The sequence below is a fragment of the Mesocricetus auratus genome, unplaced genomic scaffold (assembly GCF_017639785.1).
Source record: "Mesocricetus auratus isolate SY011 unplaced genomic scaffold, BCM_Maur_2.0 Super-Scaffold_100045, whole genome shotgun sequence".
NCBI lineage: Eukaryota > Metazoa > Chordata > Mammalia > Rodentia > Cricetidae > Mesocricetus > Mesocricetus auratus.
Window position 1 is genome coordinate 2663300 of NW_024429222.1, and position 14996 is coordinate 2678295.

The 14996-nt window shown below is 44.5% G+C and overlaps 1 long non-coding RNA gene across 1 annotated transcript; it reads left to right on the plus strand.

The window, feature by feature from the left end:
* Nucleotides 1–4824: 4824 nt before the first annotated feature.
* LOC121135917 lies at nucleotides 4825–6757 on the plus strand. The gene is made up of 2 exons (XR_005873030.1): nucleotides 4825–4867; nucleotides 6349–6757. It is a non-coding gene; the product is annotated as an uncharacterized LOC121135917 (long non-coding RNA).
* The last annotated feature ends 8239 nt before the right edge of the window (nucleotides 6758–14996 follow it).

Consider the following 14996-nt stretch of genomic DNA (forward strand, 5'->3'; position numbering starts at 1 on the left):
TCCTGTCTCCACCTCCCAAGTGCTGAGATGGAAGGTGTGTGTCACCACTGCCTGACTCTACGGTCATCTAGTGGCTAGCTCCATCCTCTGATCTTCAGGCAAGCTTTATTTGTTAGAGCACAAACAAAATATCACCACAACCCATAATTAAATCATTTTCATCCAGCTCTGTGCCTCTGACTCTACTTTCACAGAATGCCAAATTAAGAAAGTTTCAAATCCCTTTAAGTTAGTTAGTTGTCATCCACGGACCCATGTTTCAAGCTAAAAAAAAGAAAGAAAAGCCAGTGGTATCTCCAGTCAAGCCCCAAACTGAGCAACTTTGGTGGCACAGATCACAGCCATGGCCAAAGCCTACCCAGTGGCATTGTCCCTTGGCCTTGGACCGCCAATGGGCCTGAGACTGTAGGTCATCACCCTCTGCCCTGATCATCCTTGTCCTCTTAGCCTGGCTCCATGACCTTTTCAGACTTATCACCACTGCCTTGCTCTTCTCTCTGCAATTGTTCCTCTGGAATACCTTACTCCATCTTCATCTTCAGATGGAGAAATAGCACTTCCCAACCCCAGGGCCTGTCTGTCTCAAGCTTCCACCTATGCAATCCCAGTGCACTTTGGTACTTAGAAGGGCTCTGCTTTCATTGGGCACTGGACCCTGCATATGATGTAGCCATGTATGTTGTATGTGTGTTGTGTGTGAACACATATGTATACATAATTATAAAAGGGATTTCTTTTCGACTAATGGAGATAATCGGAGTCTGGGTAGTCCAATAATGACTACCCAAAATCAAGAGAGAGAGTGTGTTTGTGGTAACCACTCAATCCAAGAATCTGGGGAGCTCGGAAAAACGGGGCCAAGGATGCACTCTAATCTAAAGCTAAAGGCCTAGAAGCTCCCTGGATGGCTGCTGGCACCGAGTCCACAGCTGGCAGCTGGCATCTGATGTCCACAGGCCGCAGAAGCAGCCATAGGCTCTGCCTAGAAAGGTCGGCTCTACTGCCTGGCCTTGTCCTCCATTTTCACTCTGCCCCAGACTCCAGCCTTTTGGATGGTGCTGTCCTTCCCCTCAGATACTGTCCAGCATGGAAACAGCCTCACAGACACACTCAGGGGTGTGCTCCCCTAATCTCCCAGGCATCTGTCAAGTCAGTCAAACTAGCAGGATGAGTCATCAGAAATGAACCTTACCTACAGGACCCGCATCACAGCAGACTCTCACTCCTCTGGGCTCATCTCACACCAGGACACCCGTAAGTCAAAACTGGATTATCTGACACAAGAAGGTAGTTTCCAGGCTGCTTCTCTGCCCGTTTCTCAGGGAATCTGTGATCAGGTCAGTTCATCTGGAGGAAACCATATATTCCCAGAGAGCCCATAAATATTGTCTATAGATGTCGGGGGTGGGGGGCATATGGGGAGCTCTGGGAGGGGGATTCCAAGAGTGTTTTTGCATACCTTCTTTGCAGACTCCCAATGTCTTATTTTAGTATTTTGCAGGTCTTTAAATACCCATGGTTTATTTATGAACTAAGGGTTATTAACTGTTTGAAACTTCATTAAGTCCTTCCCTGGGGATAGTCTCGGCTGAGGTCCTTTTAGATGATCCCTCCCCAAATATCTGTCTAATTTAGATTTAATAGAACAGTTTATTGTATGTTGATAAAATAATAATGAATTAATAAAGCCTTCACTGAGACTTAGGTAACAGATACATAATCTATTGCTGTAAAGCACCATGCAAATGCTTTTAATAATCAGCATTTACTATGCAGCGACTCAGATGTAAATCCAGTCTAACCACACATTTGAAAATTCATTTTAAGCAGCTCATGAGTTTCTTGAAGATGAGAAAACATTGAGAATGATTGTGCAGTGAGCCATCTGGTGTCCTTGAGCCCCTTAAAGCCTGGTAGGAATTCAGAGACCTCATCAGGAAAGGCAGTGTTGCAAGATGCCCCCAGTGTCCCCTCCCTGAGATTAGGTCTGTGGCTGGTTGTTAATTCAACCATGTATTTAAAGGAGCTCCAACAATGAAATGAATCAAGGCTATCCCTAGCCAGGTACCTCCAAATACATGTTTGCCTAAATTTGTTGAGGACTGCCACTGTGGGGCTCTTGGGAGCAAGTGGGGTATGTGGAGAGCTCAGCCCACGGATAGTTACTAACTCTTACCTGTTTGTCGTCTTTTCTATATCTTGCCTTCCACACACAGTTGTTTATTCAAGGAATGATACCAGATATTTAGCCCAAATGCTACAATCAAGTTATCCCTTCTCTTCTTTTTCTGTATCTTACCTTTGAAAGAATATTGTTTCTTGGGTTACTGAAACCTCCAGGTTCTCTTAGATTTGTGCAAGAGGTTGCATCTCATATTGTGGGCTTTTTATATACTCTGAAAAATCTCTCTTTAAGAAATTTAAAACAACTACCATGTGATACAGCTACCCTACTCCTATGTAAATACCCAGAGAACTCTGTATCTTACTGTATTTGTACATCCATGTTTATTGTTGATCCATTTATTATTAAAAGAAAATGGACAAACATAGATATCCATCAACATATGAATAGATAATGAAGGTCTGGCAAATATATCAAATGGAATATTATTCAACCCTAAAGAAAACTGAAGGCACAATAGTTTTAGAAAATGGGTGGGCTTAGAATGTGTAGTATTAAGTAAGATCAGAGAGAGAGAGAGAACCCATATATTCTTCCTCATATGTGGTTCCTAGCCTATATTGCATATGTGTTTATATGTAAATAACTGTAAGTATAACATTTAGAAAGGAGAACAAGAAAGGGTAGCATTAGGAGATGAGGAAGGACATTCAGAATGCAGGCAAAATGAATCGGGTCATGAAAAGATGTAAAGTTAATTTTCTCTAGATTCTACTCTGCCGTAGTTTCTTTCTTTTCTGTGGTAGATAAGTGCATTAAAATGTAGTTGATAGCCAGGCAGTGGTGGCGCACGCCTTTAATCCCAGCACTCAGGAGGCAGAGGCAGGCGGATCTCTGTGAGTTCGAGGCCGAGCTGGACCGACAGCCTCCGAAACAATACAGAGAAACCCTGTCTCGTAAAAAAAAAATGTAATTGATAGTGAGCATGTAAAACTCTAACTGAAGCTCCGCAGCTTCAGAGCTGCATAAATGACTCATAGATGAGATGTGCAGAGTTTGGGACGTGGCAGCTGTCTGAGTGGCTACCATGGTTTAGTTGTGTGATGTTTTATTTGTGAGTTTTTTACAGTAAAGTTATATTCAAAATACAAAACCAGAAAATCTCCAAGAGAGAGGAAGCCAGTAGCCATGTTGAACTCATTTTGGACAACTCCTTTTCCAACACCAAGAAAGTTACCTCTGCTCTCAGACACAGACCCAAAGAAAAGCCAAACCATCTCTATCACTCCCCCTCCCAATGCCTGGGCCACTCATCCATCTTATATTAGAAATATGAAGTCCTGAGTTCAATACCCAGCACCGCTAAAAGAAAAAATCTTTTAACTATAAAAGCAGAAGTTGGCAGAATATATCATCTTGGTAGCTGTGTGATGTGAGACAGTCGTTTCTTCTGTGTCTCAAGAGAGGTTTCGGGCCCCTGTACTCTGCCTTAGGGAAGTACAGCACTCAAGTTCATTAGTAGATACACTCAGTCAGCACTGATAAGCTTGCTCAATATGGAAACAGTATAGAAAGCAGAGAGCATGTCTATACCACAGGCGATTCCGACGCTAAACTGAGGATGGTATAGTTCTGGGGAAGTTCTAACCACAGCAGTGGTCCATTCAGGATGCTCTGGATGTTGACAGGTGAGCTGTTGGCACTTTTGTAGTGAAGAGAAGAAAGAGAATGTAGGGGAAGAAAAATGGAGCCCAAAGCTTCCCTGGGCTAGCCCTCCCTGAGCTAGACTTCCCTGGGTTAGCCTTCCCTGAGCTAGCCCTCCCTGAGCTAGCCTTCCCTGAGCTAGCCTTCCCTGAGCTAGCCTTCCCTGGGCTAGCCTTTCCTGACTAGTCTTCCCTGGGATAGCTTTCCCTAGGCTATCCTTCTGGCCAAGATTTATCTCTGGTCATGGAGGACAAGAACTCTCTAGGCTAGGGGGTCTCATCCCAAAACTTGGTGTGTAACAGCCTAGCATTTGAAGCCAATCCTGGCAAGTTGCCATCTTCAATATTTCATCTAGAAATTGGTGCTGATGATCCCCTGGGTCTATGGTGAGAACCATGAGTTCACATATGTGAGACATAGCTCAAGGGGGACTTACTGTGGCAGTGATCTCCCCTTCACTCCATGTTCCTGCTTAGAGTTAGTGGAGACAGGGAGCTACAGAGAAAGAAAGGCTGGACCCCACTTCCTCCATCTATAGTGCCCCTCAACATTTCCCATGCCTCCCTAAAGATTCTATCATCGCCCAAACTATCAGGCCATGGCAAATGTCTGGGGAAATGCCCTGGGGTAACATAACAGATTATAGCCCAGCTGTACCTAAGCTGCCACCACATGTAGGGAAATTGTCATCTTCGAAGCTCTGAAAGTCCAAGGAAGAGACTATAGCATCAGCTTTTAACCTGTAGCAAACTCCTGATGGCTGTGCTCTTACCTCTTTATGAACTATACATCCATGAACTAGAGCACATGTTAGGCATCTTTAAGAACTGGAGAATCCAGGAAGCCATCTCCAGACTCAAATTTAGTTTCTGTTGGGGAAGTCCTGTTATTTGTCTGTGCATTTGTCAATAAAGTACTGCTGGCCAATAGGAATCTAGATAGGTGGGGCTAGGAATCCAGGAGGATTCTGGGTAGGAGAAACACAAGAGAGTCAACATGTAACGCCATTAGGGGTAGGAAGCCTGGAACTATTCTCCGGTAAGAGACATACTTAGATTAACAATTATGGGGTAATTACTTAAAGCAGAGCTAGCCAGTAAGAGACAAACAAGGCCAACAGCTTCATAATTAATATAGCCTCCTGTGTGTTTATTTGGGACTCATGCGGATCTAGAACCAGGCTGGCGCGGCAGAGCCCAGGCGACTGGCGGGGGATAACCAAAGCGGCTAGCAAAAGAAAAAGATTCTCGTAACAAGTTTCCAAGTCAACCCTAGAAGCATTGTCAATGGCCACCAAGGGAACAGTGTTCTGTGGCTTCTAAGAAGGTTCACCCATCAGAGACCCCATGGAAGCAACCTGGCATCTGGGGGCTCTGCTACCCACAGACAGCTGTGCAGGAACTCTCTCTGCTTCTTACAGCCCTTGTTCTCAAACCCAGCTTTCCTGCCTCTGTAAAAAGGAATTTGAGAAGAATTCTTGGCAGATCAAGGCTGGTCAAGTGTACAGCAAAGTTCATCCTAACTGCACACTCGAGCGGTACCATAGGGACCTCAGACAGACTGTGAATATAGTTCTCCAGGGGCAAGGATTAGGCCTTCTGTCTTATGTGCAAGAAAGTTCTACCTGTGAACTTGCTACTGTATTTCTCTCTATCTGCTGATTTTGAGAGGTCCATGGCTCCTTGTTCCCATATGCCTTCATGCCACCTCTCACATCAGCCCCAGGGCCAATGTTCTCATGTGGCACCTTGCTACAGACTGCATGACAACTTCCAGCTGTTCAGTGATGCTCCCAGAGCCACTGTCAAGGAAGGAGCAGCTTCCAAGCAGTGGAGAAGCTGAGAGGGATGCCGGGCTCCCTGGTGTGCTTCAGGTGCTGCACGCTATCTGGAATGTCGGAGAAGGAAAGCAAGCCTGCCATGGGAACTGTGCCCACCTGGGCTCCCTAGAGTGATGCCAAGAATGCTAGCCATGAGGAAGTCCCCCGTGTCTCCCACATTTTGTCTGCCACCATACAAAGGACACACAAGGCTTATGTGCCTCAAGGGGTGGGGAGATGATTCAGTAGGTAAAGAGCTTGCTGCACAAGTACAAGAGCCCATGTTTAGAGCCCATGGAAAAAGCTGGGAGCAACAACGCACATCTGTAACCCCAACACTGAGGGGCAGGTGGAGACAGGTGGGTCTCTGGAGTTGGTTGGCTGGTCAGCCTAACAAATAATGAGATACATATTGGAAAAGAGACAGGGTCTCAAAAAATGAAGAGGAGAGCAATAGAGGAAGACACCAGTCATCAACCTATGGCTTCCAAATACATACACACAAACATGAATGCGCGCACACACGTGTAGTACGCACACCTGAGGTAAGTAGTATGTTTACTGTTAAGTGCTGTTACCAAAAGAAGAACCCATGTAACAGATACACATTGATGTGTGCACTCTGGGACACTGGGTACTCTGTGGACTTCTCATTCAGCCGGGCACCGCTAGCAAACATATACTTTCCTTCTGCCCTCAGGTGGAAAGCCAGCAACCCAGCAGGAGAACGCTGGACTCCTGCACTGTTGCAGTTGCAACAGCCTGGGAAATTCAAAAGTCTGTGGCATGACTGAAGAAGCCACACTGGGCCTGGGAACAGGAACTGGCCCAGGCGTGTGTAACAAGGAGCTGACATTTGAGATGCTAATCCTGCTGCCTGATCTGTTTGAAGAGGGCTGAAGAACCAGATGACAGGTTGGCCTCTCCAGTCTTCCCATGTGCTGAGATCCTCAGGAACAGTCCCCTCCCCCTCCCCCTCCCCTCTGACCCCATTCCTGTGTGCCCAGTGCTCCCATGTGGAAAGACAGCATCTTCCTTTGGCGGGGTGCCCCCATTCCATGGCTTTGTGCTCAATGTTCCCTAAACAAGTGCTCTCAGCCTGGCTCTTACATAGCCTGAGTCTCTGTTTAAGGGCCCCTCCTCCAAGTCGCCGTCTTTGACCACCTTTCTGCAGGATTGTCTTTCTGCATACAGTGTAGGAATGTTTGCCTTCTTAATCTCTAACCTAGGCTTTTAAAGAAGAAAGCACTTGCTTACCTCTTTACCTGTCTACATTCTTTGTCTGGCACATGGGATATGCTTAATAAGGATTAGCTCCACACACGTGGGCCAAGCATTGCCAGTCATGGAACGAGATCACGCCGTCACATGAGGCCCTCTCACTCTTTAATGGTTGGACTTCGATAAGTCCCCTTGTTATCTCTGTATTTCAGCTTCCCATCTGTAGAAGAACAGTAACAAAGGTGTGCAACGCGTAAGTGAGCTAATGTGTGTAAATGTTTAAATAGTGGCTGCCTTACAGGAAGCACTTGGTGCATGGCAGCCATTACTGTTACACCAAATCCATTCCCATCCAAATCCATTCCCGTCTGGACGATTCTGAAGATTTTTCTACTAAATCAATACCCTCCGGGGGGGGAGGGGCTAAACAAGAAATGACTCTACTTGCCCTTTGGGTTTTGCAACAATCCCTTCTCCGCAACCCAGACACCCTCTATTTAGGCTGGATGGACTTTATTTACAAGGTCCTAGTTAATCAAGTCCATCTGTAATGTAAATGTGCTTCTCATTATGCGAATAGAGCACTAGACATGCAAATCCATAAGCATTTGCATGCCTAATGCAACAGTTCTTGTCCATCCTGTTCTGCTGCTATTTACTATCTAGTTTTTATGACTTATGGATTTCCAACCCTTTAAATTTATATCAGCACCGTGACATATCTGCAAGCAACGACAGTTTTATGAGCAGTAAAAAAGCTGCAGCACACCGCCACTAAATACTAATGACATAAATGGTAGCTGTAATGGCCCCTATTTTTATTACAATACCAAACCTCAATATATTGCAATTACCTCTGCACTCAAAGCAAACCAAGCCACACTGTACAGGAACCATCCCACTGTGTGGAAGAGACCAGCCACAGTTTCCAGTTTGAGCCAGTCCGCAGCGCTGAAGAGCTAAGGCCAGTTGTGAAGGGGGATTCCCTCTGAGGCTTAAGAGGCACAGGGCTATGCCCCGCAGGCTGAGGCAAGTCACAAGCCCCAGGTATTGCTCAGAGATGTCTCACAAATGACAGCCATCTGTCCTACCATCCCCATGAGTAGAAGACTAAAACGGGAAAAAAAGCACAAGGTCTACCCAGCCTAATTTGCTTTGTAACTGAACGAGTCCTTTCTCCCTCTGGACCACAGACAGCCCAGCAGGATGGGTAGAAATACATATCTCTAAGGGATCTCACACTGCCAGCAACCTGGGACTAACTCTACGGAAAATCCAAGTCCAAGATGTGTCATTAATTTTCTACAGAATGAAAATATATCCAAGAGGACATTTTTATGCCTGATTTTATAAGTTCTTATCTTGCACCTTAAAATAATAGCACCTTGAATTGATTTTATAGCACTTTCTATCTAAAGCACTTTCCTGCCTGTTAACGACATTTATTCTCAGCATCCCTGGAGATCAACCTTTCTATTGTACAAATAGGGAAACTGAGGTAAGGGGAGGGAAGTTGTCCAATATTATATAGTACATCATAGTCAGTGTCAGGTCTTTAATGGGTAGTCTCCTATTAAACTATGTTCCAACGGCTCCAAGGCCACTCCTTCCCAGATCTGTAAGTTGGAGCAATATCCTCTACACCAATGGTTCTCCACCTTCCTAATCTGTGACTCTTTAAGACAGTTCCTTGCGTTGTGGTGACCTCGATCATAAAACTGTTTCATCGCTACTTCATAACTGTAAGTGTGCTACTGTTAAGAATTGCAATGTATATATCTGCTATATGAATATAACACGAATAATTTTTTAAAAACCCAAAGACAGATATTTCGGTTCAAGCTTCAAGCTGATGATCAGAGAAGCGAAGAACTGGCCACTAGCTCTTACCTCTACATCATACCAAAACGGATGATCCTGTCTTCCCATATCCTCAGAGCACAATGCTGACTGCACTGCTCTCCATCAAGCCTCAGCCTGCAGCCCTGTGCCTTCCCTGTCTGGAAACTAAATCTCACACAAGACCCTTTGCTTCTCCTTTTTATGCCTCTCAGATCTGACCTCTGATTCACTGAGAGATGCCCCACCCCATGGATCTCTTGGACGCTAGACTGTTCTTCCCACCTCCATCGCCTTTGACTCATCATGCTTCCAAGTAACCCCTCACCCATGCTCTTGTTAGTAACCCGAATAAATGCACTGGCTCTCTAAGATGGCCTCAGTGAAATTGGTGCCTAATCCTAGTGAGTAGACACTTGCTTACATATTCATAGGAAAAGTTACAAAATGCCTGGCTATGGGAAAGCAGTACCATGTATTAGACCCAGATTCAGAGTATACACAGCCTTCTGGAAAACATGCCCCAGCCCTCTAGGCCACTGCCACCAAGATGCTGAGACTGTGTCTTTAAAAGGTAGTTCCAGTATTCTATCAAGCCATATGCCTCAGAATAGTGGGGGCCAGAGTATGACCAGCGAATTGCATGGACTTGAAACCGACTGCCACTGTCACACTCACTTGCCTGTGAAGCGGGTTCTTTGATCAGAAGGAATGTTGTGTAGAACACCGCAGTGGCTGATAAGACAACGCACTGTGTAAGCCCGTGGATGGTAGTTTGAGCTACAAGAATAAGTGCATATTCCTGTAAGTACAAAGTGCTGCTTGCTCCATGATGGAAGGGGGCCATTGTAGCCAATCTGCCACTAGTTTGCTGATTAGTCATGCCAACAAATGCCACCATTCTGAAGCTGGTTTTCCTTCCCCAGTTAATATTTTCTAGAAACATCCTCAGTACCCAACAGTGTGTCTCCTTGGAGTTTCCAGACCTCCCTGTGGTTTGATGTGAGATGTCCCCTTCCTCAGTCACATGCTTGAACATTGATCCCCTGTAGGGCTGGTTGGGAGGGGTATAGAATCTTTAATATGTGGAGGGAGTCCAGCAGGCATTGAGGTTTTACAGGGCAAGCCCACTTCCAGTTTGCTATTTACTGACTGCAGACAGTGATCAGTTGATCTCCTGGTCCTGCCACAGTGTCTTCCCCTCCTATTGCTCACCATTATGAAATGATCCCCTGGAAGAGCGAGCAGAAAGAAACCCTCTCTCTGATGCCCAAACTGGCCCACCTCTGTAATCAGATTGGTGAATACCCCAACTAGCATCATAGAGCCTTCATCCAGTAACTGATGGAACCAGATGCAGAGGTGCACAACCAAGAACCAGACTGAGCTCTGGGAATCCACTCAAAGACATGGAGGAGGGAATACATGAGCCAAGGGAGGTCAAGATCATAATGGAGAAAGCTACAGAGACAGCTGAACCAAGCTCGTGGAAACTTATAACTTCTAGGCCAACAGATGTGGGGACTCCAGGGAACCCAACTAGGCCCTCCATTTGTGGGAGACAGTTGTGAAGCTTGGACTATCTGAGGGGCCCCTGGTGGTAGGACCAGGATACAAGCCTGGTACATGAGCTAGCTTGTCAGAGCACATTCCCTATGGTGGGATGCCATGCTCAGCCTTGATGCATGGGAGAGGGGCTCGGTCCAGTCCCAACCTATTGTGCCAAATTGTGTTGACTCTTCATGGGAGGAGGAGTGAACTGAGGATGGGCTGAAGGGGGGGAGAGGGGAAGGATGGCAGGAAAAGAGGCAGGAGGGAGAACAATGGTTGGAGGGTAAAATGAAATTTAAAAGAATAAATAAATCATAAAAATAAACCCTTCCTCTCTCATATTTATTCTTGTCAGATATTTGGTCACAGGAGTTAGAAAGTTACTAACCATCAGGTTGACAATCTAACTATCATAGCCTGATGTAGCAAATCCCCCGTGATTTGACACGAATCAAAGCTACCATCTCACAGTTCTGGGCTTCAAGAGTCTGAAACCAACATAGCAGCACAGCCATGATCCTTTTGGAGGCTTTTAGCAAGAGGCCCACCCTCTGCCTTCTCCAGTGACAATGGCTCCTGGTTCTCTCCCTATCTATCTATCTGTCTGTCTGTCTGTCTGTCTGTCTGTCTGTCTGTCTATCTATCTATCTATCTATCTATATCTATCATCTCTTGAGTTTTTTTTTTGAGACAGGGTTTCTCTATATAGTCCTAGCTCTCCTGAAACTAACTCTTGTAGACCAGGCTGGCCTCGAACTCACAGAGATCCACCTGCCTCTGCCTTCCGAATGCTGAGATTAAAGGTGTGCACCATCACCTCCTGGCTGGTATTTCTCATCTTATGGAAGTGGTGTGTCACTCTGCCTCTGCCTTTAATAGCATTCTCTCTAATGTCACTTGTTTCAGGAACATGAGTTGCCCTGGCTAGATTGATGTCAACTTGAAACAAACTATAGTCATCTGAGAGGAGGAAAAGATTGAGAAAATGCCTCTATAAGATTGGGCTCTGGGCCAGCCTATAGAGTATTTTCTTAATTAGTGATCAATAAGGGAGGGCCAACTCATTGTGGGTGGTGCCAAGCCTGGGCTCGTGGTCCTGGGTTCTGTAAAAAATCTAGCTAAGGAATCCATGAGGAGCAAACCAGTAATCAGCACCCCTCCATGACCTTTGCAACAGCTCCTGCCTCCAAGTTCCTGTCCTGCTTGAATTTCTGTCCTGACTTCCCTTGATGATGAACAATGCTGTGGAAGTGTAAGCTAATTAAACCTCTTCCTCCACAACTTGCCTTTTGGTCATTGTGTTTCATTGCAGCAATAGAAACCCTAACTAAGACACCAGGTATATTGACTTACTCTATATAGTGAATTCAATGTATTATTTATAATGGCATACTGTTATCTTGGGTTTAATTCCAATTTTCAGAGAAAAGTCACAAACTTCCTAGTCCCCCTTATAGGCTGCTGTATTGCCTCCTTGTCTTATGATCCTTAGGTCAATTAAAACTGACAAATTCCTATTTGTAAATAAAGTCCTATCATAGCTACTAGGGATTAAGACTTGACTGTACCTTTTTGGAGAACCCATTACATTTGTTAAATATTGTTGTTAATTTGTTCTTAAATTAGTACATTTTTCCTTGACTTGTAAAAAAAATTTCAAGCATACAAAAAATGAGTGGCAAAATGAAAACTTGAATCCACCCTTGTCTTTAACCGATGGTCCTTCTCTGCCTTATTTACTTCAAACTTTCCTTTTCTTTTCTAGATATAAAGTATCACAGCAATGTGTTTGGGAGGATTTCAGATTGCACTCTCCATCCCAGAGGCAGCAGCATAGAGAGTCACTGTGTATTATTGCCACTCCTGTTTTCTTCCATAGTGGCCTTTCTGTGTTGTGCTGAACCTACCACATGCAGTCTCAGAATTGCATTTTAGTCTGGCATAAATACTACCCTACCTTCGAAATAGACTTTTACCATTCAACATTGGCTTACTGAGATTTACCTGTGTTAATACTACTTATTTCTCTACTCATTTCACTAACAGTTGACTTTTTTCTGTAGAAAACTCATTAGTAATAGATGTTTTTGGCTGTGTGAGCCGTCCAGTCTTTCTCAAAGCTACTCTGCCATTACCAAGTGAGATTAATCATGCAATTTGTTTATGAATGACAACTGTTTCAATAAAATTTTATTTACAAATACTGAAGTACAATTTCATATATAATTTCTGCCAGTTGTGAAATGTAACTGTTGTTTTAACATTTTTGCTGCTGTTTTAAAAAGCAGGTGATAGGCTGGATTTAGCCTGATGTTTTCAACCCCTGCTGATGATTGTCAAGCTGCCAATGGAATTCCTAAAGTCATTATATCATCTTGCAGGATCCCCCACCCATTGTCTCTATGGCTGCGACAGCAAACACACACACACACACACACACACACACACACACACACACACACACACACACACACTACAATACTGCTTCACCAGCTTCAGTGCCCTTGCAGGCCTGTGAATATATGTGTCTCTGGACAGTTAGAGGTAGGTTTTTCTAGTTACCATTCTGTCACTGTGATACATACTATAACACAAAGCAACTTGGGAAAGGAAGGATACATTTGGCTTATACTTCCAGATCACAGTTCATCATTGAAAGAAGTCAGGGCAGAAACTCAAGCAGGAACCTGAAGCAGCAACCACAGAAGAGTGCTACTTGCTGGCTCTCTGGCCCATACTCGGCTATCTTCCTTATACAGTCCAGGACGATCTGTCCAGGAAATGGCACCACAAACAGTGGGCTGGGTCCTCACACATTAATTAAGGCAATTAAGACAGTCCTTCATAAGCATGTCCACAGGTATAACCTAATAGAGACAACAATTCAAATGAGGATTTTTTTATCAAGATGATTCTAGGCTATGTCTAGTTGATAGGTTTATCACATGCTGAATGAAGGTAGATATCTACAGATAGCAAGGATACAAATTTTCAGAGAAAGAGCTCATCTTCAAGGAAATATCTTCATATTACACACACACACATATATATATATACATATATATATACCCTTTGAGAATTTCATACAATGTATTTGATCATACTCACCCACTTCTTCCCCCTAACTCCTCCCAGATCCACTCACTTTCCTAACTATTCCTCCCTCAACTTCATATCCTCTTCTTTAAAAACAACTCATTGAGTTTAATTCGTGCTGTCCATATACTTATAGGTGTAGCATCCATCACCCACTTGAAGCCGCTAACTTGTCCATAACACCTCAGTTAGGGGTTAGGGTTCATGAGCTCCTCCTCTGCTTATGCTAGAATGTTGGTTGGCTTGATCTTGTGCAGGCAAACGCAGTTGCTGTAAGTTTATGAGTGCAATCAGTGATGCTATCATGTCCAGAAGACGATGTTTCACCCTGGTCTTCCCTGCCTCCAGCTCTTACAATCTTTTTCCATTATGGTCCCTGAGTCTTGGAGAGGGGATGTGATAACAGATTTCCCATTCTGTAGTTAAGCACTCCACTGACACATAATTTCTGCACTTTGACTAGTCTCTGAGTTTCTTTCTCAACTACTATCCAGTGCACAAGGAAAGTTTTCCGATAAAGCAAGTGTCTTAATCATTGTACAAATCCATACAAGGCAGCCCACCCAGAACCAAATATAGGGGCCCTCAACACACAGTGGGTGGACCTAGCACCTTTCTCTTAGACAGGGCCTCTTCCTGAACAGCAGAGAATGATCTCAACCGTCTTATCCCCCTGCCTCCACCTTCCAAGTGCTAGGATTGCAGGTGTGCACTACCACACCTGGTGTATGCGATTCGGGGAAGGAGCCCAAGCTTCATGTACAAAGAGCAAGTATTCTACCAACTGGATGATTCCAGTTGATGATGCTGCAGAACTGATTTGCACTGGTAGAATTCATGCTTCAAATGCTGGGCCTTCCTCTTTTTCCAAGGGTAGCAGTCTTCAGTGTATAGTCTCAGGATGCTGGGCAATGATAGCAAATTCTGCAGCTATGCAGACAGGAAGGGAAACCCACATTGTGCTGTGGCTCATCTAGGGTGTTGAGTGGTTAGGTGCACTCTGTGTATCTTTAAGGGAATATTTTTTGGGTTACTGAGAATTTATCATGATATGCCTTATGTTAAGTGAAAGAACATCTATACTGAGGGGATATACCTGGCAAACGTTGAGGAAAGAGGAATTGTTAAGAAGAGCCTAAGCAAACAAGGACACACCCTGTGCTAAAAACCAGGGCACAGTCACACAGGCTGTGGGCACATATTTGGTGGGACACAAATTATATCTCCCTTCCTAAGGTCTGGAATTCTTTCAATTAAAGTGCCACCCACCTCTTTAATTATAGCACTGTGCTCTGGCATAATGAAGTTTATTGACCACACATTTTTGTTTTGCTCAGGTTGGCAGTAAACTCGGCCCATATGGCTTAAACCAAAATGGAGTCCTGTTTGATATGCAGAACTGAGATTTTAAAGTGTGTGTGTGTGTGTGTGTGTGTGTGTGTGTGTGTGTGTGTAGAGAAGAGAGAGGGGGGAGGGAGGGAGGAAAGAAGGGAGAGAGGCACCAAGACAGGGTATCTGACACAGGAGGAAGAGATCTTAAGGGAAACCATGGCATGAAGGAAGAAACAGAACCAGCCAAAGGGTTGGAAGGGGCATTGGAGAAGGTAGAAGATTAATAATAATAAAGAATAATGACATCTG